The sequence below is a fragment of the Stomoxys calcitrans genome, chromosome 5 (genome assembly GCF_963082655.1).
Source record: "Stomoxys calcitrans chromosome 5, idStoCalc2.1, whole genome shotgun sequence".
Lineage (NCBI taxonomy): Eukaryota > Metazoa > Arthropoda > Insecta > Diptera > Muscidae > Stomoxys > Stomoxys calcitrans.
Genome location: NC_081556.1, coordinates 16,417,775 through 16,444,609, shown reverse-complemented (window position 1 = coordinate 16,444,609; position 26,835 = coordinate 16,417,775). Strand labels below are relative to the sequence as shown.

The 26,835-nt window shown below is 32.4% G+C and overlaps 1 long non-coding RNA gene across 1 annotated transcript; it reads right to left on the bottom strand.

Annotated features, from left to right (window-relative positions):
- Positions 1 to 5,209: 5,209 nt before the first annotated feature.
- Positions 5,210 to 11,004, bottom strand: LOC131997799 (uncharacterized). The gene is made up of 2 exons (XR_009398425.1): positions 10,445 to 11,004; positions 5,210 to 6,481 (listed from the first exon to the last, which is right to left on the bottom strand). It is a non-coding gene; the product is annotated as an uncharacterized LOC131997799 (long non-coding RNA).
- Positions 11,005 to 26,835: the final 15,831 nt, after the last annotated feature.

Below are 26,835 nucleotides of genomic sequence, written 5' to 3'. Positions count from 1 at the left end.
AATTATACACAAATATTATATAAAATCATGAAAATTAGTATAAAAATACTTATGTATGTTAAAATATAAGAATCACAAAATAAAACAAAACAATGTAAATTAAAATAAAATAACAAAATATAAAATGAAAATAACTCAAGAAAATAAAATAATATTAAATAAAATAAAATAAAAAAAAAATAAAGTAAACAAAAATTAAATAAAAATTAAAGAAAATAAAATAAAACAAAATAAATTAAAAAATAAAAGGTAATACATTTTAAAATAAAGGAAATGGTTAAAACAAAAAAAAAATAAAAAACAAGTATCATAGAATGACAAAAATATATATATATATAAACAAAAAAAGTTCAAACAAACTAATATAGTGAATAAAATAAAAAATAATATTAAACAAAACAAAAATTCAATAATATTAAACTTAAACAAGTAAAATATTTTAAAACAAAAAAATATTTGCAATGAAAACAGGAATAAAAAAAATAGATATAAATAAAAAAGAAAATAAAACAAGATAAAATTAAAAAAAATAAAATAACGTAAAGAGCTTCGACAAATTAAATTAAAACAAAAGAACGTTGAATAAAATAAAATAATATCAAACTAACAAAGTAAAATATTTTAAACAGAGAAATGTTGAAAACAAAAATAATAAAAATAAAATATTTAAAAACAAAATAACATTAAAAAAACAAAAAAATAAAACAAAGGGATTAGACAAATTTAATAAAATCAAAAAAAAGTAAAGTAAAATAAAAAATAAGTTAAAATAAAACAAAACAAGGAAAAATAAAATAAGATAACATCAAATAAAATAAAATTATATAAAAAAAAATAATAGTAAACAAAAAGAACTTAAAACAAACATATCAAGTATAGAATATTAAAGAACAAATAAATTAAATAAAATAAAACAAAATTTTAAATAAAATAAATGAAAATGGCATTAATAATAAAGATAAATTAAAATAAAAAAGATATTTGACAAATTTAATTAAAATAAAAGATCGTTCAATAAAATATGTTAAATGAAATAAAATGGTATTAAATAAAAAAAAATAAAAAATAAATTAAAATAAAAAAATATTTTACAAACAAAAAGTAAAAAAAATTAAATATTTTAAAACAAAAAATGTATAAAACACAAATGTTAAAATTAACATATTTGATAATAAAAAAATCAAAAACAAAAGTTTGAACAAATTTAAATAAAACAAAAGAAAAAAATATAAAAAACTATAATAACTTTTAATAAAATAAAGTTACATAAAATAAAATAATGAACATTTAAACATAAATACCAATAAATACAAATACTGCATTATGTATTGTGTCAAGGAACTCAATATTTAAATCAAAAGAATTTAAACCTTTTATTTAATAATAGTGAAAATTAAAGAAATAAAAATTCATTGTTCAAAACTTAAAAGTAAAAATTCAATTGGAAATTGGAACCCATTATATATTAAAACGAAGAAAAGTAACTAGAATAAAATAATACACACAATAATAACAAAATCAAACAGACAAATAATGGGGGTAGAGATGAATATGAAAAATTAAGTTACGATCATTATCACCATTGAAAATCAAAATCTAAAAATTTGACTTGAAAATTATAAGATTGGAACGGGAAATTTCTTTTGAAGTCAAAGAATATTTAATCTCGAAAGTTAATTACATTATGCACATTCGACTATAAGATTGCAGATAATGAATTAATAAAAAAAAAGATATATGCAACGTCATTCAGAATTCAGAACAAAAATGTTATATAATTTTTCAAAATTTTTTGTAAATAAAACTTTGCAAAGGAATAAAATTTCAAAGAAATATTCTACAGAAACGAAATTTTAAAATATTCTGCAGAAAAAATTTTGGATAAGATAAAAATTAATAAAATGTTCACGTGTTTTGCTCAAAATTTATTCGGTCTTGAAAAAATTTATACAATCTTTAAAAATAGGGTTTTTTGTTTTTATATTTGTAATAGAAACAGAACCCTACGGTCTGCAGCCGCACTATATCTGATTGAAGGATTTATTCCAAGACAGAAAAATTTAGCGCAAAATGTCTGTACAAAACTTTAAATTAAACATAATAAACCAAAATTGTGAACCAGGGAGTAAATATTTAAATAAATAATACGAAAAACTAACCCGTTATAATAAAGGTGTAATGAATTTAAATTTAAGAGTTTAACTTAATACGTGGAAATAAAAAGTCTGAACATAAAGAAACATAGGCATTCAAAGTTGAAAATAATTGTAAAACAAAAAATACATAGGAAAATTAATAGAATAAATATTCTAAAATCATAACAAAGTATTGAAAATACAGAACTGCCATGTATTCAGTTCTATACTTTCAATGCAATCAATAAAAAAGTTGGAAAAACATAAGTATCGAAAATTAAAAATGAATATAAAATGATTTCAAAAACATTAAAAAAAAATCCAAAAATTCTTAAAAATATTCCAAAACTTAAAAGTGTAATATATAAGAAAGAAAGAAATCAAGAAAAAAAATTCAACAATTTGAATAAACAAGTAGAAAAATCCAATGTATAAATGAGAATAAAAAAATAAAGTGAAAAGTGTCAAGATTTAAAAAAAAAAATAAATTCTAATTAATGTGATGAAAGTGGAAATGGAAAAAATTATTTAATGAGAGAAAAAATTCTTGGAAAATATTTTTGTTAAGTAACCAAACCAAAGTTTAATCAATAAATCCTAGGATTGTGAATTTATTACATTGAACGCAAGAAAAACTTAATTGGAGAACAAATTAGAACTGTTACAATGTTTTTAAGAGTAAGCAGACAATACATATTATCATAGTCTTAAAAAAAACATAAACAAAATAAAGCGTAAAAAAGAACATTTAATAAAAAAAAATTCTATCAGAAGAGTGATCGGAGTGAATTAAAAAAACAAAGTTTATATTTCCTAAAGAACCTGTGAAAAAATGATAATTTGTTTAAAGTTGTCGAATTGCGTAATCACAATGGACTAAAATGTCTAAGAGAGCCTGATGACAGATTGCCATTTCAAGCGAGGTGAGTTTGTAAACGAAACTGATTATTTCTTAAATTCAAGGCATGTCAATGAAAAGAAAAGAAAAAAAAAATAAATCAAAACAAATAGAAATGTTATATATTATTATTAGTTAAGTTATATTATATTATTAAACTAAAATATAATTAAAATAATTCTATTTTAATTGGAGGAAAATGAATAAATATGAATATAAATCATAATAAATTAAAAAAGATTATATTTACTAGTAATAATAAAAAAAATATAGAAAGCATATTTCTAACACGAAAGGAATACTTCCAAAAAATCTAGGGCAAGTTACATATTGAGACATTATTTAAGTGAGCTCAATTAAAATATCCCAAAAATTAAAAAAAAGTATTTTTTAATTTGTTTCTCTTTCGACATGAGCTCAATGATCGGAGATGCAAATGGAAAAGGAAAGCCAAAGATAGCAACACACAAAAACCACTATGGGACGCGTTTCGTCTTTGATTAGAGGACTTTTCAACCATATTAGGTGAGATGGCTTCAAGGGTCGTGCGTTGGTATGTTGTATTTGAAACGTATTTAATTGCGAAAACGCATCTATGATACAATACCACATTAACCAAGCTCGGCAACTCTGCTTATTAGCTGTACTTTTTCCAACGCATTTATTTTTGAGTAATGGCAGACATTCTGTCTGTGGTAAATTACACTTCTTCTGTACCACACATGATTTGGATCATCTGTTGGAAGTTGTATTGATGGCTTCGAACGCTAAGACAACGGCAATACCTCACGCTGTTGCTTCGTGTGCCCAGGTTCGAATCGCGGCCGGCAATCTTTGGCTTTCCTTTTCCATTTGCATCTCCGATCATTGAGCTCGTCTCGAAAGAGAAACAAACAAAAAAAGTATTTTAAATGATAAAAGAAAAATAAACAAAATATAAAAATTTTGAAAATAAACGGTAATGATAATGATTATTAAAAAAACAATATAAGAAAGATATTAAAATTAAAATCATGTTACTAAATTGATGGTATCTCGTATTTGAAAAAAAAAATAAACCTTTCAAATTAAAAAACCAGAAAAAAATTAAATAATATATAACATAAAACTTGTTACTATATGATCCCCTAATGAGCACATTAAAAATATATTATATTTATTATTATAAACTCTTAAAAAGATCTATCTAATTTAAAAAAATATATATTTAAATTAAAATGTCACAATAAATTTCAATAAACAAACCAAACATTTTCTGAAATGAAAAAAGTAAAAAAAAACATAAAAATTGTCAAGGCACAAAGGAGTAACAAAAATGTAAACAAATAAAAACAAAATATTTTTAATATTATAAAATTGTTTTTTTATTGAAAACAAAAATGAATTTAAAATAAATATCACAAAAATTAAAATAAATGAAATTTTTGAAATTATACAAAAAATTTAAAGAGAAAAATTATAAATAATTATTAAATAAAATTTAAATTAAAAATTATTTCTTATAAAAAAGATGGTTTGAAAAAATTAAAAAAAGTAATTAATTTTGTTTAAAAATTTAGTAAAATTTATAATCAAACTGCAAGCAAATAAAAAATATTGAAAAATGTAAAAAAATATAACATTGAAATTGAAAAGGAAGGCATTCACGATCTACTAAAATAAGACAAATGTGGTTAAGGCTTTGGTGAAAAAGATTTTTTTGTTTGAAAATAAAAATTTGAAGAAAAAACTGAATTTTTAAAACAAAAAAATAATAAATAAAATTTTTATAGAAAAAAAAATATATTAGAAAAAAAATGTAATGCATGTATTTTCTAATGGCTTGAAATTATTGGCTTTGGTTTATGATTTGGAGATTTTGCAATGATTTTCAATCTACAATAGTGCTTAAGTTGCACTCATTGTTCTTCCCATTAAAACTTTAATTAAAAATGAATAAATTGATTATTTTTTGCATGGCTGTAATAAGGGTTAAAAAACAGTTTTCCAATTTGGTGGCAAGAAAAATAATTTTTTTTTTTATGAAAAAAAAAATGAAACAAAATTAAATTTTAATTGTTTTTTTTTCAAATTAACTAACAAAAATATAATTTTTTATAAAAAAAAAAAACATGAAAATAAAAAAAATTAATTTTAATTATTTTTTGCTGTGACCAAAAAAAACATTTTTTTTATAAAAAAAAAATCATTAAAAATAAATTTGTCGTTTTTTGTCATTACGAAATGATATTAAATTAAAAACATAATTTGGCAAGAAATACCAATATTATGCTCGCGAACGCCTCCAACAAATTTTGTTTTTTGTATATACTGATTTTGAAAACATTAAATTTTTTGTAATGAAAATAAAACCAAAATAAATTTTATGAAAAATTTAAATTAAATTTAAAATAGGATAAAAAAATATATATAGTAAAAATTTATAAATAATAATTTGGTAGGGCATTAGAAAGAGATGTACAATCTTAAAACTAGATTTTTCAAAAATTATTAAAAAAAAATTTGGAAAAAAATAATCGTAATAAAGAATAGTTATAAAGCATATTTTCTGTATACAGATGGGCAAGAAAAAAGTTTCAAATTTGATATTAACAAACAACACTTATATTAGTTATGTATATGAAAAAAGTATATAAAAATTAGGAATATAGTTTGAAATAGGAATTTGTAAAGAAGATACCATGTTTGAATAAAGAGTTTCATATGTAAAGTGAATAAAATAATCATAAAGAAATAATATCAGATTTGGATTAAAAAGTATGAAAATGTTAAGAAATATATATTTTTTAAATATATGAAACAGATTTTTTGAATGTATGAAATTTACATTTTTAATATATATATATTTTCTTATTTTTCAAATAAGCAATTTAAAAACAAACATGAAATCTTTGCTTCAACATGATATCAGTTTAGATTTGTTATAGATTTGACTTTAAAACTATATAAAGTACAGATGAATAGTAGCAGTAACACTATGTAATAAAGTTATAAAAATGGCAAAAAGGAATTTTGAAAGGAAAAAATGTAGGAAAAAAAATTTGTAACAATGCAAAACATTTTTAAAATTTAATTGAATTTTCAAAATTTATGTTACTTATATTTTGATTAAAAAATCATAAAAAATTGTAAGAAGTAAAATATGGATTGAAAAAATTTTAACGGAGCATAGCATATTATAAAATTGATATCAAATGGAGTTGGTACGAAATGTTAAATATTCAAAAAGTTTCATACAAAATGTATAATTTGGATTATTGTAAGTTCTGTCCGTTAGATTTGTACAAAAATATAATTTGGTTTACTATAAGTTCTGTTCCGTAATTTGTGATAGAGTTGAGAAATTCGTAGCATTTACATGCTTCCTGTGAAGGTTAGGGGGTAAGGCATAATCCTTGATGTGATTTCTTATGCTGATGATGTTATGATCTTGCCAAAGGCTTGATGGCTATAGTAAAAAGAAGAGAAAAATATATTATAGTAATATTAATTGAAAAAAATGTCTGGAAATATTTTATATGTGTTCTACATAAGAACTAAGGAAATAACGAGTCTTAGGAATTTATTCCACTATGCCAGGATGTTATTCCACAACATGTTTTGCACAGATTTGTCAATTGTTCTTTATAAACTCATAGACTACAAGGTCTCTCTATCTACGCGTATAGCTAGCCCTTATCTTTAACCTTAACATTAAAACGGATAGCATTATTATGTAAAATATTCCCCGGAAAATTTGTATTTGCTATTTAATCAATATCTCGCAATTTTCCACAGCACCATGTTATCTAGAGAAGGTTCTAGTTTTACAGAAGCTATCACCGCATTAGCATCCGGTATTCAGAGGTTATGAATGGGGTGGTAGGTAGAGCAGGCCAAATATCGATTGCACTATCGATATCTTGTTTTTTGTCTGAATATCGATTGATATTTTTCCTATCGATACTATTGGCAAAGTTAAGTATTTTCCAAAAAATTAAAATCTTGTACAATGATTTCTCTCCTATCTTTCAACTGACTTTATTAAATTTGTTTTGTTTATTTCTCTTTCGAGACGAGCTCAATGATCGGATATATTCCTTGCAAATGAAAAAGGAAAGCCAGGGAGAGTACCACATACCAACCACTATGGGACGCCTTTCATCCTTGGTTAGAAGACTTTTCAACCATATTAGGTTTCAAGGCCGTGCGTTGTTATGTTATATTTGAATCGTATTAATTGCGAAAACGCATCTATAATACAATTACCACATTAACCACGCTCGACAACCCTGTCTATTAGCTGTACTTTTTCCCAATGCATCTGTTTTTTTTTCACTAAGTCTGTGCATTGATATTGCTTCTATAAAAATCAATAAGATATATCGAAAATATTGAATGTTGCGATAATCGATTTGCCAGCTCTAGTGATAGGTCAATGGATATAATTATGAGAAGATGGTCTGATTCCAATGAAATAACCTGTTGCCACGAAATGTTATTTACAGACCAGGTGGCGCACTAAAAATGTCTGTCTGTTGCTATCGGACATAATTCATACTCATAAACATTGCTAAACGTAGACATATATTTGAATAAGTGTCCTTGAAATGGCCCGAAACTCTAATTTTAACACTCGCTTTGAAACACTGTCAAGAATCCCTGATCAAAGTTTTGTCTTGTAAACATTCCAGCCATATTGGTAAAATTTAGGTTATATTCTTCATTACTCTTGCATTTCAAAACACCACCAAATATGTTTGAAAAGTGTTTAAATTCCCATACTCATAAATTAGCAAAATGGAAAAAGGTGGTTATTCCTTTTGTGTTGCTAAATAAAACAACCCCTTATTAAATTACCTAATTCTGCTACAACAAAATAGCGAAGAAAGACCACACGCAACTTTTGCTGCTGTAACCTTGAAATTTATAAGAGCCCCTATTTACTGTAAGCTTCGCTCTTATTGCGTATCGCACATAAGGCATAAAGCTTTAAAAGTACATGGGTCAATTATTATAACATATTGTCCTTTGACAAGGGATGAAAAGGAAACGCAGCGAAACTAAAACAAACCCGGCAGATGAGCTTGTGCAAAATATTTTCTATTGCGCGCCTTTATTTTGCATTGTCATTCGTTCGAGCAGATGGCGGAAGTTCATTTTAGGATGGTGGCAGGACATCTGTTTTTGTTAGAAAATTGTGCGATTTATTGTTTAAGCAACAAAGCCGGCATTTCAATAGGTTATACTCTATAAGTTGTCGATAAGAACATATTTAATTTTACAAAATGTTCGCAAAGTTCAATAGTTCTCTAAAGACAAAATTTTAATGCAATTTTCTTTAAAGTTAAAATTTTTATGAAATGTTCTCCGAAGACAAAAATTTTAATGAAATTTTCCTTAAAAAAATATCAATGAAATAGTTTGTAAGAAAAAGCATATACAAAGTCTTATTTGTTTCAGCAGGACGAAGAAATCCAACAACGAAAAGCAACAACCAACAGAAAAAACTTCAAAAAAATTAGGACAAAAATGTCAATAAAAATTTTTACTAGAAAAGTTGAATTGAAATTCTTTCTAAAAAAATCGATTGAAATTTTTTCAAAACAAAAATGTTGAAATTATCTCCTAAAAAATATTTTAATGATATTTTCTAAAACCAAAAATTCTATGATATTTTCTTTATACTAAAATTTTCCATCAAGTTTGGGTAAAATTTTTGATGAAATTTTTCTTAAAAAAATTTTACCCAAATTTTTTACAAAGAAAAGTTTTCATTGGAATTTGCCTACAGTCATATCTTTCATTGAACAGAAAAATTGTCATGAACTTTTTTCCAATCAAGTTTCAATCACATTTTCTCAAAAGATAAGAATATGATGAAATTTTCTCCAGGCCGAATCTTGGGTACCTACCGCCTTGGATTCCGCTAAAAATTTACCCTTCTTAGCTGAGTTTGCATTTGTCTTCGGGATATCGGTACTTATGGGGGCTTATATCACCATATTGACCAATTCGGATAAAACTTGGTACTGATGTTGAAATCATAAGATAGACTTTTGAGCTCAGTCGAATCAGGTGAAAATTTTGGCTTCTAAGGGCCGAAGAAGTCAAATCTGGGGATTGGTTTATATGGGGGCTATATTTGTTTATAGACCGATTCGAATCATACTTGGAATGGATGCTGGAAGTCATAACTCAAGTTTTTAATTCCAATTTCAACCAAATCGAGTTAAAATTTAGCTTCTAAGGGCTCAAGAAGTCAACTCCGGGGATCTGTTATTATGGGGGCTATGTCTGTTTATAGACCGATTCGAATCATACTTGGATGTTGGAAGTCATGTCTCAAGTCATTATTCCAAATTATAGCTAAATCGGCTAAAAATTGAGGCTCCTAAGGTTTATATGGGGGATATGTCCAAATCTGAAATCCGATATGACCCGTTTGAAATCCCCAACGACCTATTTCAATAAAAAGTATCTGTGCGACTCAGAATATCGATAGGATCCTGAATGTATATAATTTATGGGGTTGCAGATCAATATTTCGATGTGTTACAAACGGAATGAATAGATTAGTATACCCCCGTCCCATGGTGGTGGGTATAAAAATCAGAATATCGTTTTATATAGAACCAATATCAATGCACAGAACGAATAGTTCCATCGTTATTTTGCCAATTATATTTCAAATATCTGAATTCAAATCCCAGTGAAAACATTATTAGGTCCATACCAAGTATGGTTGAAAATGGTTGATATTTAATCTAGCTCCTCGTCTTTACTTCGGACGTGCCTAAATGCCCTTTCTCTGAGAGTTATTTAGTATCCCCACTGCTTGTTAGTATCCTCACTGATGATTTTACTTACTCAGATGATCATGAATATCTCTTAAAGATATATACCCACTATGATGTTTGGAAATTGATCTCATGACATATTATGTCGATCTAGCCATGTCAGTCCATCCGTCCGTCTGTCCGTCTTTCCGTGTCTTGACTTCCAACAACTTCTCCAAGCATGGTCTAAATCGGTTGATAGTCTGATATAGCTGCCATATAAACCATCCTCTCCATTTGACTTTCTGAGCAATCGGTTGAGGGCGCAATTATTACTCGATTTGCCTGAAATTTTAAAGATGGTGGTTTTCTATGACTTTAACAGCCATCACAAGTTCGGTCCACATCGGTCAATAACTTGATATAGCTCGTATATATTTGAAAAAATCATTCAAAGAACTTGACAAATGCAATCCAAGGTGGAGGGTATATACGATTTAGCCCGGCCTAACTGAGCATGCTTTTATTTGTTTTCTATATCACATGTATTTTAATTTCCATGACTATTTAAGGTTAATTCTTAATGCAAATTTTTATTTATACATTAATTTAAATAAAAAAAAATATATTTATAGTTGCTTTTTTCTACTTACTCCGAGTTTATGGCATTCAGTATTGTTTTGTCATTTATTACATGATGTCCAACTGATTTATGTCCAACTTTCTGCCATGATGGGATGATCATTGATTTATTCGAAAGCAATAATTTAGACTCGAAACTATGAAATTTCAAAACAGCTAGGCTCTTTCCAGATTCTTGCTTTGTAACCATGACATCTAAACTGGATTTTTGTAGAATAAACTTAATTTAGTTCACAATTTGGCATGATCATAGTTGATCATGTTGTTATAGGCGCCTATGGTTTGTATTTGTTCTTTGAGTGTAGTTGAATATGTGAGTGGTTGTTCAAAAATAACAATCAATTAACCGATTGTTATGGGTAATGGGTTTCTATTACTTTTTGATGATTTGAATTATATTTTTTGTATATTACGAAACACTTTCTTTTGGTTAATGAATTTATGTTGACGAATGTTGTATTTGGTGACCTCTATTTCTAAGCCTCCCAATTAATGGGAGGCTTCTTGAGGGAGCACAAAATTTGGGTTTCCTGAATTGAAACTATTTTTTTGATGTTAACTTTATGGTCTTGCAACTGACACTGCCATTCCTCCAGAACGGAGCTGACCTTTTATACTTGAAGTGACGCTGAAAGAAAAACCCACCACCAAAAAGATCTTGCACGTAAATTAATACACATCGTCTCTCAACCATTTGCCACATTGAACCATTCTACAAATTGTTGATTTAGAATAAGAAACGACGCAATTTCTATAATAATAGGGGGTTATGACTGAGAGTGATGGAAAATGAGAAGTATGAGTCATGGTAAAGAATGGACAATGACAATTGCAAATGTCCCCATATATTTCAGATAAAGTTTCTCTTAAGAAAAAATGTTAGTAAAATTTTCTCTAAAGAAATTTTATTGAAATAGTTTATGAGGATAAAATTTCAGGCAAATTTTCTAAAAAGGGAAAATTTCACTGAAATTTTATGGTTAGAGAAAATTTCATTCGGTTTTTGGATTTACTTCCAGTCTATACCATTGTTTTGTGTTTTTATAACAAAAACACTATAAAGAGTATGCCGAGACTCTGAGTACAAAAAGTATTGGACAGGCTGCAATGATCGCGATTTCAACCTTACCAAAGCCCTCGTCAGATAGTTATGACACTAAAAGATTAGATAGTGAGCAGTTAGTCTTGTAAGTCAAAATTTAGTATTTAGAGCGCACAACAAGCCGATTACTGGCTAAGGTATATGTCCATAGTAACATGGAGCGGATTAATATCCGCACCCTCTTTGCAACCTATCCTAGTCAACATTTGCTTTTAGCGCAGTAAGAAAATATTAAAATCCAGAAACCAACATCTCTTTAAAAAGACATCCATTATACACTTTTGCAGGCGTTTGAACCAATTGTCGAAGCAATTTTGCCTCTCTGATTGCCATGCATTCTGAATGCATGCAACCGCTTCTTTAAATGTCGAAAAACGTTGAACTTTCATTTTATTTTTTACGTACGGGAATAAAAAGAAGTCATTCGGTGCCAAGTCAGGACTATAAGGCGGATTTGAGTGCTGAAAAATGCAGTTATTTAAGACGATGTGGAGAGCTCGCCTTGTGGTGGTGAAGAATGATCCCTCTTCGGCGGTTGGTTTTCCTGATTTCTTGGAAGACAATTGGCAAACAAATGGTTGTGTACCACTCAAAATTGACTGTTCCGCATTGTTCTAGTGGAACGATTGCGACATGTCCACTTTGTTCCGAAAAAACAGGCGATCATTTGCTTGGAAGTGCTTCGTGTGCGAGCAACTTTTGTTGGATTTGGCTTATCTTGAAACACTCATACAGTCGACTGCTGTTTACTTTCGAGCTCATCCGCGTAAATTCGCGATTAATCACTTATCACGATGTCATAGACGTGTTTCATAGCACTGAGGGTTCTGAGTACATATGACCTCAAAAATGTCAAGCTTTACGATAGAGCTGTCAGTTGGCAGATTGCAACACAAGGGTTATCCAATCTCGAAATATAAAAGGCAACCCTCGTACAATGATCTCGATTACAGCCCTACTAGGGGCCTCATCAGATTGTTTTGCCAGAGAAAATTTGATTGAAAATTGACTTTAGAGGAACTTTAAATGCAATATTCCCTTTAGAGAAAATTTCATTGAAATATTGTCTTTAGAGAAAATTCCATTGAAATTTTGTCTTTAGAGAAAATTTCATTGAAATTTTGTCTTTAGAGAAAATTTCATTGAAATTTTGTCTTTAGAGAAAATTTCATTAAAATTTTGTCTTTAGAAAAAATTTCCTTAAAATTTTGTCTTTAGAGAAAATTTCATTAAAATTTTGTCTTTAGAGAAAATTTCATTAAAATTTTGTCTTTAGAGAAAATTTCATTAAAATTTTGTCTTTAGAGAAATTTTCATGAAATTTTGTTTTTAGAAAAAATTTCTATACAATTTTGTGTTTAGGTAAAATGTCACCACAAATCCCACTGACATTTGGTCATTACCCATCACACCACTCAATCACCCCCCAAAAAACTACTGGACAAATTTTAAGGGTGATTTTTATTGTTTAGGTTTGATGAAATTATGCTGGTGCCACATACGAGTATGTTCTCGCAGCAACAACATGAAATTTCGCTTACCAAGGGAATGCTGATGACTGAAAGGCAAGGGCTTGGGAACCAATGGCATTCATGATCATTGCCGTTTATTCTAGTAATGTGAGGCGGGTAGACGGACAGACATACAAATGCGCGCAATCGTGAAATGATGAAATACTTTGGCTTAAGAAAAAAGGGGAAGGTAATGGAAATTGTGCTGGTATTGATGAAAAAATCCCTGAAAGGGAAATCTTTCTCTCACATTGTTGCAATGGTTAGATAAACGGGTGCGGTAACAGAATTTAAGTGGCTGCAACAGTGGCATTGGCAACAGCAACTGGTAAGGCAGCCAGTGGGAAAATGTGTCCCCCCGCCAAAGCAAATCATAACACCGTAACGCCGGGTTGAAGCTGTAAACTGCGTATTTTGGCTGTTTCTTTATATGAATTTGATTATAATATTTTCCATTTTTATGGAAATGTTTGGGATCCTTTTACTTCCGCTGTAATGGAAATTAGTTTTGGTTGTTTTGAATGTGAGAACGCATACAATAACTGTGAGAGCGTTGTTTTTTTATTGTTTTCAGTTTTGGGCACTTGAAGAGTGGGAAAAGTTTGGATCAGTGCAGCAGTAGCTTGGCGGTTTCCTTTGTTGAAGGATTAGTTTTCTTTTTTCCTAATTCACAGGTATGAGAGACTTTCTCAATTCCCTCATAAGAAGCTAAAGAAGTTTTCAATGATTATTGTTTTGCCAAGATTACAATCTTTCTATTATTTTCTATTGAGCTGACTATTAGACAAAGGTTGCATTGTTGGAAAAAATATGAGATCGCATTTCTTTATTGATTTCAAGTACATATATGCTCGTACACATTACTATTATGGTTCTATCAATGAAACGAAGAAAAAATACATCCTTTTTAATAATGTAAGACCAGGTGTTTTTAACCAAAACAATAGACCAACCATAATCATGCAATTTCTCGAAATATTAGCTTTCTTTTCTATTGGCTAAGGAGAGGTATCGACAGAAAAGAAAAAAACGACTAACTTCTATTCTGCAGGAAGAAGAGAGAAATAGAAGCCAGCGAGTGTGAGCGAATCTTGCTCTTCAGGGCTGAAGTAAAGTCTAAAAATTCTATTGGGTTGCCCAAAAATTAATTGCGGATTTTTTAAAAGAAAGTAAATGCATTTTTAATAAAACTTAGAATGAACTTTAATCAAATATACTTTTTTTACACTTTTTTTCTAAAGCAAGCTAAAAGTAACAGCTGATAACTGACAGAAGAAAGAATGCAATTACAGAGTCACAAGCTGTGAAAAAATTTGTCAATGCCGACTATATGAAAAATCCGCAATTACTTTTTGGGCAACCAATATCAAGATATTAAACACCAAACCAATGACTTTGGTACAGTCATACCCTCGCAGAGACAAAGAAGCAAATATGGTAACAGATACAGATAGTGAGCTTAGAATATTGAAAGAACATTTTCCCCAGCTGTTGGTAACCGATAGTGACGCAGACGAGGATGCCAAAGAATCGATATCTGATGATGGTATAAGCGTTAGCCTAGTCAGCAATATTCGGAATGAAGAAAACAAGTAAAAACACATTAAGTTTGGTCGCCGAACTTGGGAAGGTCACCATCATGGATATGAATTTTATCTACATTTTGCAAATGTTTATACATTGATATACATTTTATCTAAATACATTTTGCTTTTGTCCGTGGCCTTATTAGGGCCTTACAACACACTATTCCCAATATCTGCGAAATCGAACAAAAATTTCACCTTTTATGGGGCCAAAACCCCTTAATCTGGAGATAGATCTAGATGTCATTTATAGACCAATGTGATCCAACCTCGACCATGCTCGACAGAGGAATCGAGGCTCCTTATACCAGGGGAAGCGCCATAGTGGCGCAGAGTCTAGCAACTACACCTTTGATGCCGAACGTCTGGGTTGAATTCACGACCACCTTTATAAAATATTTTTTGATTTTCTCACCAGTATTCGAATCCAGGCGTTCAGCGACATAGATGGACATGCTAACCTCTACGCTACCGTGGCCTCATGCAAACGCAATATTTAAGTGAATTGCCCCCAATCTTACGGGGGTTGATATAACAAGGCAGCAGGAGTCGATGGATTACCAACAGAACCATTCAAGACTGAAGTCAACACGTTAAAAAGGAGAATGCGCCTTATAAGCGTTCGTTTCCGGCCTTGAACGTTTCAAGTGGTAACCCATCAGCTCCTGCTGTATAGGAGAAGACAAGACAACCAAGTACAGAGCACTAAGTCTCTTTCTCATCGCATACAAAATACTTTCGAGCGCAAAGTTTGAGGGAATAAAATCTGAAGTCAAGCAGATATTTGGGCCTAATCTATGCTGCTTTTCATCAGGTTTATCCACAATAGACCAGATATGAACACCACGTCGCATTCAGGATAAGATCAAAGAAAAACTGATCGACATAAATGTTGAATTTCATGAAAATCGGTTCGGATTCGATTTTAACTCTTGGTGACATCTCAAACGCATTTTTTGACCAATCTTGCCAAAACTTTGCACAACGCTTTCCCTGTCTACTACCACATCATTGCAGAAGTTTGTTCGAAATCGGTTCAGATTTAGATATACCTCCCGTATAAATGTTCCTCCCAATTTGAGAAATATAAGAATTTAGTGCTCATTTTCTAATCGACTCTCTCGAAATTTCGCAGGAAAGATTTTCTTATGGCCCTTAATATATAAGATATAGCTGCCATATATGCATATCGCCCGATTTTCACCCCAAGAGCCACTGCAAGCTCATCTATTGACCAAACTTGGCAAAATTTTGCAGAACGCTTTACTCGACGACTACCACAATACCTAAGTTTGCTCGAAATCGGTTCAGATTTGGATATAGCTCCCATATATTGCATTGCAATAGCATATTTTTTTTACGTCATATTTTAGGAAACTTGCAATAATGTTGTCATTTGTCAACCGTGCTTTCTACAATTTGAATATATTGGGTTGCCCAAAAAGTAATTGCAGATTTTTCATATAGTCGGCGTTGACAAATGTTTTCACAGCTTGTGACTCTGTAATTGCATTCTTTCTTCTGTCAGTTATCAGCTGTTACTTTTAGCTTGCTTTAGAAAAAAAGTGTAAAAAAAGTATATTTGATTAAAGTTCATTCTAAGTTTTATTAAAAATGCATTTACTTTCTTTTAAAAAATCCGCAATTACTTTTTGGGCAACCCAATATTTGCTCGAAATTTGATACGGATTGTTTACAAACCCATCCGAAAACATCTGGCGAGGTTCATATAAATTGGTTCAGCATAAGATAAAGCTCCCACATTGTACTTTTAGGTTAGGTGTAGGGTACCATACAGTCGGCACAGACCGACTTTAATCTTTCCCTACTGGTTATTTAATAGCATCCGACAAATAGTTTAATTACAGATTTAGTTAAGAGTTTCATATACTACATTACTACTACTACTATACTACAACTCATTTTAATATAGACTATCTTACAAATTAATCTCAATGAAAATTCTTCTCAAATTACAAACATTTTAAAATCGAGCCATCGTTTGTACAAAAGTAACGTATTACTTAACTATCGATTAATAAATAATTTTAAAAACAACAACCGCCGTTGTCAAATATGCTGGTTTGGAAAAACGTCTGCATGGCATAGCGCCATCAATTCAAAGGAAATGTGTGCAACCCCCTACTCGGCGAACAATAACTACCGTTTTGAAAACATTTCAGACTCATTTAATTATCATCGTTGTTCTTCATACGAAGCCCTCGGATTGCCAGAAGGCTTTCGCTGAGCAATTCTCTAAGCAAAATGTAGCATTATACGGGCGGCGATGAGTGCCTGTAGTAGAAGTCGTTAAAATATCCGCATGTTCTTACTTATAGATATTCGCATGGATTTCTTTTTCAGCTGGAGGTGGTTAATAGACTTGTGCCTCACCTCAATTTTTAATGTGTGTTTTTATGTCATTTTGACATTTATGGCGGTAGCATTAACAACAGCACCGGTAGCTCAATAGATGAGTGAAACGCTTTCGATTTCATCCCTCATTGATGTGACTGACGATCTACGTCAAGGACGAATTTGAACTGGATTTTCTCATATGTAAACAGATATTTCTCCTAAGGGATCTTTTCGTTCTTAAAGAAATTTGTTGTATTTCACGAGGTCGCTGGAAGATGAATAAGAACTTTCTTGCTAGTAATTAGTATTTTTCAGTTGGCTACAGATGTTTATTCCGGTTTTATGCCCTAATTTAGGGGTTACGTAAACTCCCAAAAAATGTTTTAAAAGAAAAAAAGTTTTTAGTGATTGTCAGAAAGCAGCACTAGCGCCTTATGAAGCGCATCCATGCTGTTCAAAATAATTGCCTTTTATACCATAACCGGTTTGTTAAAATATCCTTCAAGCAAGGGTTCTTTTTCATAACAATTCCTTGATAATTACTCATAACAAAAACTACTTTTCACAACAGCATATTAAAGGGAGGTAGTCCTTTAATTGTTTACACGGTTTGTAGCAGATGAACTTCTCCGATTTCTTTGAAAACTAATAGTGACCTACTAAATTACTACTAAATTTCCCATGAACTTTTGATTAAAGAACAGGGGATACTTCCCTCATATCAATGAGTGCAGCCCAATAATATTTGAATCTCAAAAAATAATTGTAGAGTATCCTGAGACAATCCCATGGCAGCCGGCTGTACGTACCGGATTAACCCGATGAAGTCCTTCATCGGCTAGGGCTACCGCCTTAATGTACAACACACTGATATAACAACAACAGTGACCTCAGGAATAGCAATTGTCCCAAATCAAACTATATGGGATTTATATTTAGTTACGAACCGATTTTGATTTGAAATTCAGCAGAGGTTTTCATATGGGCAATAAACAATCCATTTTGTATACGCTTGCTTTCAACTGCAAATTTATAATGCCCACCATTTAATAGTCTATGACTGAATGATTTTTTTCTCCTTAAAAACTACTGCCAATTGGTTAAAATATTGTAATTAAACTTGATAGGTTTGATTTAAATGCACACAAAAAAAGCAATTTCATTCACATTTTTTCCTCTTTGTAATGCGAACACGTGAGGACTTTCAGGACAGAAAACTCCAGTACCGGCATCAAACGACGAAATTGTGAACCATCTCCTATTACTACAACTCGTTTTTCTCTTTGTCATGAATGAAATACTCTTCAGGTTCTTGCATGTCCAGAAATGAAGCTCTACGGGTATGTGCTTCACTATAATCAATGGATGGCAGGGTTGCCGCTGCGATCTTTTGTTAGACAGTTTTAATAGAACCGAACTTAGAAAAGATTTCGAAGATCTAGACCTACTACACTCCTTATCCAATTTCTAATACCTAATTTCGAAATGTGTATCTGCATTTGGTCTTTTAATCGGAGCTTTGAGATTAAAGTTGTTGAAGCCACATATTTTTATTTAGAGGTTATCGTCCCGGTCCATAGAACCGATAGCTGTGGGAACGTTATGGCCGTTGGTTACTTAAAGCCGCGAATAACACGCCTTGTCATATCGAGTATCCCAGGCACTCAGGCAAGAGCGGGTGTCGGCCGGTCTCTCACTTAAACTCTCCACTCGATAGCACTGATTGTCCGCGATTGCAATTGCAACTACTTCCTATACGAAGCATCCCATTATCTCCAATTATTATCTGTGGATCCTATAGCTCTCAGCTAAGCTTCTCGTGATGACTATGCAAATCCATTAAAGAACAGGGGCAAACTTCTCACACATCAATAAATGCCGTCCGATTTCCTCCATTTCATAGCCGATTCCGGTCGCAGTGCGACACCTATTGGCGGAGAAGTTTTTAGACGGCATAGTGCATCACAAATGTTGTCAGCATTAGGCGATAACCGCCGCATAAAGCGTCATAGGCAGACATGCTAACCTCTAAACGTATGTTTTGATACGCTCAACAACGTTCATACGATGCCAAAATTCTTCTTCCATACATTTTACGAAGAATCTTTCTTTTAAACACTTTTAGTACTACCTCGTCTCGGAACTGATCCTGTTTACGCATAGGTGATAACTACCGATATATAAGTTACCCATTCTGTAGGGGGTGACTTAACAGTTATCGCTGTCGGTGAATTTTTTGGGGTGATTCCAGACAGCAAATTGGATTGGAGACTGAACATGGGGTCAACGATTAGAAAGGCCTTTGAAGCATTGTATTCAGTGTCAGAAGTGAAACATGTCCATAACCTAAACAGGGTAGGAAGAGTCTCTCTAACATTTGTATCTAGGGCTATGGGAACCAATGCAACTGAGTTGTTAGAAGTTAGGTTGGGAATTCAGCCTATGGACTTGTGAATAAGGAAAACGGCGTAGAGAACTCTTCTCAGGTTATCGCAGCATGACTATATTTGAAAATAGTTCGACAGGAAAAACAAATGGCAACACTGGTGTTTAAAAAGTGAAAACATCCCAGCAAGAAGGCGAATACAGGTATGTGCGTAGGTAGGTATACGGAGCTTGGAATTATAAAAGCAGCTACGAGGAAGTATTTGGTAAACAACAACTTGACACACATTTCATTTTGTGTAATCACATAATCTCAATGGAGAAGGCAGACAGACACACGAACGTGCCGACCGATGACTGTCGATGGAATGGACATGCAGAGCAAGATAATGCAAAAAGATGCTGTGGGACCTCACACTTCCATATGTACCAGTGTGTGCAGATATATTTGATCAATTTCAGGCAAGTTAGTGCACAAAAACCAAATTTCAAAAAGATAGGCAATGAGTTTCCAAAGAAATGGAAAACATATTTTAAATTAGGATTATATTTTAAAATAAAACTGCAGTGATAGTTTTTGTTGGTCAGTATAGTAGTTTAATCATATTTTACACTTTCGATTCAATATAAAATTTTCACCCGCCTATTAGGTGTTTATAATCAGAAACAGATACCAAAAACTACGACTTTTAGTGCAAATTTGCCCCTAAACACTCCATTAGGGGATGGGGGCAAAGTTTTTCATATCAATGAGTACTGTTCGATTCAAGTTTAAGCCGAATGATTATGGTCCTCTTTTCCTTTAACGGACCTCATTTAAGGCACATCCTTCGGAGGCAAATGACACGGTGCCTCACAAATGCCGCCAGCATTAGTTAGGGGATAACTAATAACCACAGCTGACAATTTGTATACCCACCCTGGCATGGGGTATATACCATATGGTGGGGGTATACTTACTTCGTCATTCCGTTTGTAACACATCGAAATATTTATCTAAGACCCCATAAAGTAAGGATATTTTTGATTGTCATGATTTTTTAAGTCGATATATCCTTGACTGTCCAACTGTCTGTCGTAAGCGAGCTAACTTTCGAAGGAGTAAGACTAAATTGCAAATTTGCCCATGAACATTCCATTAAGAAACACGGGCAAACTTCTCACATATCAATGGGTGCTGTCCGATTAAAGTTTAAGCTCAATGATAAGGGGCCTCCTTTTTATAGCCGAGTTCGAACGGCGTGCCGCTGTGCGACACCAATGTCGCCAGCATTAGAAGTGGATAACAACCGCTAAACATGTTTTCTGTGGATCTCGAACCCAGGCGTTCAGCGTCATAGGCGGATAAGCTAACCTCTGCGTTACGGTGGCCTCCTAAAGCTAGGTGCTTGGAATTTTGCCCAAATACTTTCTATTAGTGAAAGTCGTATAAACCGACCTCCCGATTGTACTTCTTGAACTTCCGGATTAAGTAATTCTCATCCAATTTGGCTATAATTTTGCACAATGACTTCTCCAATGACCTATAACACATGTGTATGGTATGAATCGGACTAAAATCTGCTATTGCTCCCATATAAACCCGATTTTAATTCATGAGACCCTATGGGGCGCAATTCTTATCCAATTTGGCTGAAATGTTGCACAATGACTTCTCTTATGACTTCAACATATGTGCCAAACATAGTCTGAATCGGTTCATAACCTGATGTAGCTCCCATATCAACCCGATTTTCCCGATATTAATTCATGAGACCTTATGGTGTGCAATTCTTATTCGATTTGGCAGATCTTTTTCACCTATAATATAAGTGCCATGAATAGTATGAATCGGTCTAACATCTGATATAGCTCTCATATTAACGATACTTCTTGAGCCCTTAGAAGGCGCAGTTCTTGTCTGATTTGGCTCAAATTTCGCACTACAACTTCTCCTTTGACCTAAAACAAATGTACAAAATATGGTCTAAATCGATTCGTAAGTTATTAAAGCTTCCATATAAACTGATTTTCCGATTTTATTTTTGAACTCATATTAGGCGCAATACCAATAAGATTTGGCAGAAGTTCTACTATAGTCTCCAACATATAAACTAAGTATAGCCCCATTCGATCCATGACCTGACATAACTGCAATAACATAGCAATTATTATCCATTATCCTTTGTTTACCTATTTTGCTGAATTCAATGAATAAGGTTAAGTCAAGCGATCAGCCGACATACAATTTTTTTAGTTCTTTACAGTACTATGAATTGAGGATGTCAATTTGTTTACATTGTCTTTTTACATTCATTCTCTGTTAACGTTTTCTCCTATTTGATGACATTTTTCAATAAGCAGATTTCACATCCTCAATTATGTTCATTGGGCCTATCCACTTTATATTTTCGCAAAAGACCTAACCTTCTATCAGTGAATCCTGCCTATAATGAGCTACCTGGCAAAGAACTTGATAAATGCGATCTATGGTGGAGGATTTCTAAAATTCCGCCCGTCAGAACTTAGCACGCTTTTACTTGTTTCGGATGCTCACGCCATAGTTCGAAGCCAAGCGGTCAGCATCATAGACGGCGGCCATGAAACGGTGGACTCCTGACTTTTCGGTGCACCCACCAAAAATGTTTAGTCAAGCCTGATAGCCTGCTCGTCTTACTAGTATTGGGTACGGGTCCAACTTTCACCAACAAAAATCCATTTGTGGTATTGCAATAGACTAAAAATTATCTAAGTCTGACTACAGATTGCCACAATATCTGATATAGCTCATAAAAATGTATCTAAACTGACCGCAAAAAGTCTACATTGACTCATGAAAGTCTAAATAAAGTAAATTCACAAATATTTGACTATTATTTTTAAGTTCTTATTATATGTTGTTAAATTTTTAAACAACAACACTATTCAGCCTAATTTTATACATACATTGCCAACAGTCAAAGTAAACAGCATAAATTTTACATATAATAACTATGGACAAGCCAAATGTATGTCACCAACAAATAGCCTCACCAAGTTTAACTAAAACGGGCAACTAGGCCTTCAGGTTAGGCTCTTTAGAAGCAACAATGTGGATGGATGGAGCATAGTAGTCATACAGTAAACATCCGTTCACTGAGTGTCTATCTGACTACAGTTGAAACGTTTTAAGCGAAAGTAAACAAACTTGGTGTATGTATGAGTTTTCATGAATGAAATTCCCCAAAAACCAAATAGGAAAACATATCGTTAAACTTTACCGGTTTTTTCGCTGAAAATGCTCTAAGGTGAGTGAAGCATTCCATGGATGTATGAAAACAAAGGCATCCTACGAAACGGCAGAATGTTAATTGAAATATACATATAACAACACACTCGCAGGGGCTTACTCAAACAGGTGTATCAAATTTTTTTTTGCTGGTTGATGTAGTGGATGCATGAAATGATAGCTTGCTAATGCATTCAAAATGGAAACGACCTAATCCACTCGACATACCCAATAGCTTGAAGAAAGTACTTCTTGTCCTGATGATATAGCGACGCAATGGCAAACCATTACACCCAGAGAAAAGTTTATACCAAATGTAATCATTTCAGTACCATACGGTATTGAAAGTTAAGCAACACCGTATGGTACAAAAACAATACCGGATGGTATGGATGAATCATAAAATAATAAGTAGTAGTCTTATTACTGAACTGGTATGGAATTTAATACCAATCTGTTATGGGTTGTAGCACCAGGCCGTTATTGGTTTTAGTACCAAACCGTTATCGAACATTCCAAACCCTTATGAACCAAAAAAAAAAGAAATAAAAAAAATTTTAATCTAATTTTATTTCGATTATTTATGTTAATAATTACAAAAAGTAACGTTACACAGTGACCAACCCCAATTCTTTGTATTCAGCAATTGATGCCATATCTATGATTCCCAGAAGTGGTTTTTATATGAATACACCAACATGGCATCGTATTCCACACAGGAGACTATCATATTCATAATGTGTACAACACACTGCTACAACAACAACAACAACTTTTTTGATGTATTGTAGAATGTCCCTAGAATTTGTACTATTTCCATTTTCACCGCTTTCGAGCATTTGAACCAGTTTCTAAGCACTCAAATTGTATTAATACATTTCATTTATTTGTTTAACAAATACTTGATAATGGTGTCAATATTTTAGGGACAAAGCTCAACAACACATCTGGAGCGATGACAAGAATACAAATGTGACGCCGTCAAGTCTTAATAGCGTCCTTTGTCTGGTATTGCTTTGATACCAAATGGTATTAAAAATCCTTGCCAATGACGTTAACAAAATAATACCAGGCAGTATTGGCAAATTACTATAATTTTTCGATCAGTGTACCCTCTCTACGAAAAAGCGGCGAAATCTGTCTATGGCTACCGAAAGATTCTTCAAAGAAACTCATGGTATGTCCAGAAATGCAGTAATGATACAAGACTAACTATTAAATTTCCTCATTAACATTTCATCAAGGCACAAGGGAATACTTCTTTACTCATATCAATGAGTGCAGTCCGATTAAAGTTTAGGCTCAATGAAAAGGGGCCTCCTTTTTACGCCGAGTCCGAACGGCGCGCCGCATGGCTACACCACTTGGTAGAGAAGGTTTAACACGACAGAATACCTCACAAATGTAAGGGGATAATCACAGCTGAAAATTTGTTGATATTCATGGTGGGATTCGAACCCAGGCGTTCGACGCCATATAGAAAATTTCATGGACATTTTGTCTTTGGAGAAAATTTTTTAGGTGGTGATTTTTTGTACGAAAGTTTTCTGTAATAGCGAATATTTTCTTCATTTTTTGCTACACATTGTCCGTTCTGCTTGGCACTCACTTGATTGATAACAAACACATGGAATTTCATTGCATCTCTACTGCAACGCCAGAAACTGGCAGAAAAACAAGAAAACATCCTCTAATCTTTATCATCGTCAATTGTTTCACTTCATGTTATTGCCTCGTTTAGTATTGTTGAATGCAGCAGTTAGGCAAGTGTTTGTTCGGCTTGGCTTAACTTAGGCTAGAAGACTAAAAAATTGAATTAACTCAAGCAAAATACTTAATACGTATTGTCCGCCAGGCATACATGGTTCGTGGTACATGGTGGCAGACGTCTCAAAGCATTGCAACATTGCGGTAGCATTTGCAGCCCACATAGGTGCATTGGTCTGACTCTTCGATTTGTCGTCACTGATAAGATGATGTTTTGTCTGTCATCCGTAATTCCAACATATCACAGAGCGCCAGCATCATCAACTTTCTAACGGAGTTTTCTACTTGTTAAGTGATTTAATATTGTAAGTTCACTATAGCTACTATTAAAAAGAAGTATGTTACCACTTTGTTGCAAGTAGCTTAACATTTCAAGGTGTTATGTATCCTAAAACTTTTTGGTATCGTTGGGGTCCATTGCAATATTAATAACATTCATTGTTATATTTTCTCTTTCATTTATATGAATTAGGTAGAGAATAATGCAGACTGATGAATATAATATCTATTCTAAGATGGAAATTTGACATATACACAATAGATAAATTTGTAAAATGGGGGTATAAAACCTCCGCCACAGCACAGGATATATAGTACCATATAAAGTCTTTATGTGTTTTCGCGTATTCAAAAATTTGCGCAAATTTGCACACATTTTTACCGGTAGTCATTCTCGTACTTTCCTTAATAGAGAATAGAGCGGGAGAGTGCGTGAGAGCGAGCAAAATGTTGAGAATTTGGTAATTGAGAGCTTGCAAATTTCTACTGGAGGTTTCTTCCCAGCAGAAATTTGCAGCAGCGAACGCCTATTGAAACAATCTTTTTAACTAAAATAAATAGCAAAAGAGAAGAAAGGCTGTACTTACTCTCCTGAAAATTTGTACTGGAAAGGTACGCGAACAGATCTTATATATATTCTTAATCATCATGATATTTTAATTTTCTGACAATGTCTGTTTGTCCATGCGTCCGTCTTTCTGCAGATAGCATTTTAACTTTCAAATCCATTTTGAAATATTGCACCAATACTTCCTATTGCGACTACGACCTCCATATAAGCCACATAAAAACTTCTCCCCAAGAAGGCCCGCTCTGCGGTACACCGTTCGTGCTCAGCAATAAAAAGGTTGTCCTTATCATTGAGCTTAAACTCTAATCGGACAGCACCCATCGATATGTAAGAAGATTGCCTCCCGTTTCTTAATGGATTGTTTGTTCGAAATTTTCTATTAACTGATTTGCTGAAGGAAGATTGAAGTTGGACAAAATAGTTATATGTTTAGAAATAGCTCTCATATTAACTGATCCCTGATGTCAGTTCCTTGAGCTTCTAATGTTTATCTGAATTACTTGAAATTTCGTAAGTGAAATATACTAATGGCCTAATCGGACAGCACCCATTGATATGTTAGAACATTGCCTCCTGTTCCTTAATGGAGTGTTTGTTCGAAAATTTCCATTAACCGATTTGCTGAAGGAAGATTAAAGTTGGACAAAATTGTCTGTATTTAGAAATAGCTCTCTGATTTAGGTTTCTAGAGCTCATAAATGTTCGTCTGAATTGGGTGAAATTTGGTAAGTAAAATATACTAATGACCTCCAACAACCGATCAGATTCGGGTTCAGGTTCACAAGCAGATATAGCTCTCTTTATAAAACTTCGCTAAAATCTTGTATGTGAAAAAAACTTTGTATCACTAGTAGCTTCACATGAGCGTTATGAGTACATTATTTCATCATACTTTCTAAGTTATACATTTCTATCTATAGTCAAAGAGGGGGAATGGGATACCTTGCATTCTTCTTTCCCCACAAGGAAGCTCACAAAAAGAGTTATGCCCAACACCTCATGTCATGATGTGACAATTTATGCGGATATTTGCATTAAAACATAAAAACACATGACACTTTGACACCCATATGCCAATGGTCCGTATTCCTGCCATGCTGATAAGTGTTGGTATCTCGTTGTACGCGTGTGTTTTCGATTTGCGATTCGTTGCCACCATCCAACATGAATTAGTGGGAATCGCCGATCTGACAAATGCGAAAAAGCCTAAGAAAAATAATGCAAGAAAAAAAGCTGCAACAGCATACAGCATGAAATACCAAAAAAGATATGTGGCGTTAACAAAGCAGAACGTTTTTCCTTTCCGCCCAGTTTGCTTGCGGTTGTTTGGCTGCCGTTTGCTGGTTGCATACAAACACTTGCATACTTGTAGATTCAGGGCACAAAAGATTCGTTCAAACGGTTGGTCTATGTGTATGGACAGTGGGCTAACTTCAAAAGGCGTCTTAAGACACAATTTTGTTGTGCGCTCTAAATACTAAATAGTAACCCCGAAAAAGAAAATTCCAAAATTCCGTATTGTTTTCCATATCACGCCCCTAAGTTGGTTCATGTCTGGTATTGTGTCCCCACCTAAGTACCGTTGCCTGTTAGCCG